Source organism: Theobroma cacao, chromosome 2 (genome assembly GCF_000208745.1).
Source record: "Theobroma cacao cultivar B97-61/B2 chromosome 2, Criollo_cocoa_genome_V2, whole genome shotgun sequence".
In the NCBI taxonomy this organism is placed as follows: Eukaryota; Viridiplantae; Streptophyta; class Magnoliopsida; order Malvales; family Malvaceae; genus Theobroma; species Theobroma cacao.
In genome coordinates this window covers 24,167,900-24,172,870 of record NC_030851.1, presented here as the reverse complement: position 1 = coordinate 24,172,870, position 4,971 = coordinate 24,167,900, and the positions used below count along the sequence as shown (strand labels likewise).

The 4,971-nt window shown below is 38.6% G+C and overlaps 1 long non-coding RNA gene across 1 annotated transcript; it reads right to left on the bottom strand.

Moving 5' to 3' along the window:
* LOC108660823 lies at positions 359–1,947 on the bottom strand. Its single transcript, XR_001926515.1, has 3 exons — positions 1,917–1,947; positions 1,188–1,272; positions 359–397 (listed from the first exon to the last, which is right to left on the bottom strand). It is a non-coding gene; the product is annotated as an uncharacterized LOC108660823 (long non-coding RNA).

Sequence of the window (4,971 nt, the reverse complement as noted above, 5' to 3'; positions counted from 1 at the left end):
TTCCTAGGAAATTTTAAAGCAAAAATCGATAAAATTCCCAAATGATTCATTGAAACTGTCACGACCCAAATTTCGGGTCATGACCGGTGCATGAGTCCAATGGACGTAATCCACTAAACCCAAGCAAGCCTATTATTTATCTTACTTATGATTCTATTTATTATCACTAAGTCCTATTTCATGACTTTGAATCAAAATAGTGATATACATTGCCAACTCGTACTGGCATTACTCTTTTAAAATTTACATTAAGTTCATTTATACATAACAAAATAATACTCGACTTCTAGCGGAGTGACTCGGATCAATATACAGCTACCGAATGCCGAGACACCTACCAAAAGATGGACACAGGTCTACAAGGACACCTCGTCCTAATTATCGGCTGCCTCGTGATCTGAAAACATGAATTTGAAAATTGTGAGTATAAACCCAGTGAGTGAACAAGGAAGGGAACAAGCAACAATTAGGGAAAATTTAAAATCATGATGCACTTGTTTCAAAACAATGCAATTTAGTTCATTCCTATTTAAAACCCCTCCAAACCCCAGAGTTTTTCGCTACAGCGAGCATGAATTTCGATGCAGTGAAAACAAAGCAACAAGAGAAACATTTTTCCTCACTCAACAAAAAGCCATCCTGCTAAACTAATAAAATCAACCTAACATTCATGAAAATTCTCAAAGTACAATGTCTCAACTTTCATGTACATCACATCCATAAATCATTGTCCATCCATTTGCTATATCACACATATTTACATATGTATATATATATATATATATATATATACCCATCATCATCATCTCACCAACCCATCATCATCACCAGCTCATCATCATCATCACCAGCTCATGCGCACTCCCTACTCGCACATGGCTGGGTCATCACCGGGTTATGCGCACTCCCTACTCGCACATAACCGGGTCATCCTCGGCTTATGCGCACTCCCTACTCGCACATAGTCGAGTCAACATAATTACACAACATTATATTCAAGCATATATGTATATCAACATAATACAACCACATAGAAATCCATAATAACCACATTTCATAACATAAACCTTTTCTCAAAAGCTTGTTCCCAAGGCATTCATTTTCATGAAAAATTGCATAAAATCATTCAAACACTTTGTTCAAAACAGTCATATTCCCAAAACAATTTTGATAGGCAGTCCACTCACAGGTGTCGAAAATTCGGATTCCGGGTGAACTCTGACTAATAGTCCTCAGGCGTAATTCCTTTGCCTTTTCCGGACGTCTCACCACCTTGACAAATAACAAAGTCGAGGAATTTACTATATTGTCCCTAAATTGATATAAATTAATTTAAACTACTAATGCTTGATATGTAAATGCAAAAATATGTCCGATTACCGCTTAATCACGGTATCGATTAAATTCGACCGATCACCCGATTAATCGGCGATTGTGTCCAAATCACCTCCAAATTAATTCATTTCTCCTCTAATACCTTAATTTACCACATACATTTAAATAAAGCCAAATTCAGCATTAGAACCCTCACAATTCCTTATAGAAAAAATTTGGTCATTTGGTGTACTAGCATCGAATTTTTTTCTACATAACCGTTTCACCTTACTTCATCATTTTCCATGCCATTTTCCTTGAAATAAAAACAATCCCCCATTGATATTCAGCCCTCATGGTTCGGCCAACAAGGAACCCTAGAGAAATTGAATATTTCTTTTGTGTTTTTGTTCATAACCATGCTTAACTATCCCTAAACACTAACATAGTCTAAAATCAAATTATTCCAACAACAATTCCTCTTCCATACCCATTTTTCAGAATTGAATTCATCATGATAACTCAATATTCAACCATGGAAATCAAGAACAAAAGCATGGGTAAGCTAGGTATCAAGGAGAATTAAAGAAATTTTAACTTACCTAGCTTGTTTCCTTGATTTCTTCACTTTTTCTTTGAATTTCCACCTAGGTTTTCTTGTTTTTCCTTTTGTTCTTCCTTTTTTCTTGTTGCTGGATGTCTAGGCCGAATATGGTGAGGGAATTGGGGATTTAATGGGCTGATTTCTATAGAAAATAATAAAATAATCAAGCATGCCACGTGTCACATGCTTATTGGCCCAATTTTTAACTTTTTGACTTTTTCTTCTTAATTTTCCACCACAAATATTCTGGTATTTATCCAATCCTACCACAATTAAAATCCCTTGGTCTTGACAAGTGCTGGGCCGAAAATTTTACTGATTTGCCCCCGAGACAAAAAAATTACGATTTTGCCCTTATACTCCGAAATGTACCGGAATCTCATTATTTCTACTTTTCAACCTAAAATAACACTAATATTGATCAATATTAACCAAATGGGGCAAAAATTGTTTAAAAAAATTTTCGTTTAGTCCTCTAGTGGCAAAATTACCATTTTGCCCTTCTGCTCCATAAATACCGGGAATCACAATTTTTCACTACTAAACATCATTTTATACTCCAATAATCATAATTATATTTCATATAATTATTCTTGGTCAAATGTGATCAAATCTTGGCTAAAAATCTCCATTTTATCATCAAATGGTAAAATGACCGTTTTGTCCCTAATTGGTCAATTTTCTGATGGACTCCAAACTGGACCTTGAACTCCAAATCACTATTCTAAGCCATTCTGTTGGTTTTAAAATTTTCAAATTCCTCTTAGAATTTCTATTTGAACTAGTTCAAGGCTCGATTTAACTTAGTTGTACCACTCGGTACAATACCGTCTTTTAATCGAGCTTGACAGGGTCTCACATTCTCCCCCACTAATAAAAATTCGGTCCCCGAATTTAAATTCAATGTAGAGTGGCTTACCTTTACATATCGAAGAGGTGTGGATGCTTTGTCCGCATCTCATCCTCAGCTTCCCACGTTACCTCCTCGCTAGTGTGATTCCGCCACAACACTTTCACTGAGGCTACATCCTTTGAACGGAGCTTTTTAACTTGCCTATCAAGGATAGCTACCGGTTGTTCCTCATAGGTTAGATCATCTTGCAATTGAATGGTTTCATACCGTATTACATGTGATGGATCTCGGTTGTACTTCCTAAGCATGGACACATGAAACACGGGATGAATATTTGAAAGGTCTGGCTGTAATGCCAAACGATAAGCCACCGCTCCAACCCTTTCTAAGATCTCGAATGGCCCTATATACTGAGGACTTAACTTCCCTTTCTTGCCAAACCTCATTACCCCTTTAGTTGGCGAAACTTTCAAAAATACATGATCTCCTACTTGGAACTCCAAGTCTCTCCGTTGGTTATCAGCATATCATTTCTGTCTACTTTATGCTGTTAACATCCTCTGACTGATCATGTGTATTTTCTCGGTTGCATCCTGCACCAATTCAAGCCCCAAAAGTTTCTTTTCTCCCACCTCTAGCCATCCAATGGGTGACCTACATCTTCGTCCATATAAGGCCTCAAATGGTGCCATTTGGATGCTAGTTTGGAAACTGTTGTTGTTGGCAAATTCCACTAAGGGTAGATATTGTTCCCACCTGACACCAAGGTCTATCACACAAGCCCTCAACATATCCTCCAATGTCTATATGGTCCGTTCAGACTGTCCATCAGTCTGAGGGTGGAAAGCTGTGCTGAAATCCAACTTAGTGCCCAATGCTTCTTGCAACTTTCCCCAAAATCTACTAGTAAACTGAGCTCCTCTGTCAGATACTATAAAAATGGGAATACCATGTAGTCGCACTATCTCATCCACATAAACTTGAGCGTATTGGGCAGCCCCATAAGTAGTCTTAACCGGAAGAAAATGAGCTGACTTTGTTAACCGGTCCACTGCTATCCAAATTGAATCATATCCCTCACTGGTTCGAGGCAAACTCGTTACAAAGTCCATAGCAATATGTTCCCACTTCCACTTGCGTATTGGTAATGGCTATAGTAGCCCTGCAGGCTTTTGATGCTCGGCCTTAACCTGCTGACAAACCAAGCACTTGGAGACAAACTCAGCTACATCTCTCTTAAGTCCTTCCCACCAATACACCTCTTTCAAATCTTGATACATCTTTGTAGCCCCTGGATATACCACATAAACTGCCATGTGAGCTTCCTCCAATATTTCTCTCCTCAACCCGTCACCATCAGGCACATAAAGTCTGGTTCTATACCTCAACACTCCATCTGTGCCTTTAGTAAACATTTTTCCTTTCCTACCTTGAGGATCCTCTAAGGCCTTAGTCACAAACTCATCTTTACTTTGTGCTTCTTTAATATTGTCCATTAAAATAGGCCTCACTCTAAAGTGTGCTAGCAAAGCATTTGTCTCCGTAACTTCCGAACGCACACCTATGTCTCCCAAGCTATGGATCTCTCTAACCAAGGATCTCCTACCAGTGGAAATATGTGCCAAGCTTCCCATTGATTTTCGACTCAACGCATCCGCCACTACATTGGCCTTACCGGGATGATAAAGAATAGTACAATCATAATCCTTTAGCAATTCCATCCATCTACATTGCTGTAAGTTAAGATCCCTCTGCTGAAATATATACTTCAGACTTTTGTGGTCCGTTTATATCTCGCAAGTCTCACCATACAAGTAATGTCTCCAAATCTTTAAGGCAAACACGATTGCTGCCATTTCCAAATCGTGTATGGGGTAATTCTGCTCATGCCTTTTAAGTTGCCTGGATGCATACGCAATAACCTTCCCATGTTGCATTAATACACATCCTAAACCAACCCCCGATGCATCACAAAACACCGTGTAACCCCTTGTGCCTTGCGATAAGCTTAACACTGGAGCTGTGGTGAGACATGCCTTAAGCTTTTCAAAACTATTCTCACAAGCATCAGACCACTCAAATTTTGTATCTTTACGTGTCAGCTTAGTCAAAAGGGCAACTATTTTGGAGAAGTCCTTCACAAAGCGACGATAATAGCCAACTAAACCCACAAAGCTTCTAATCTACGTAACTGATGTTG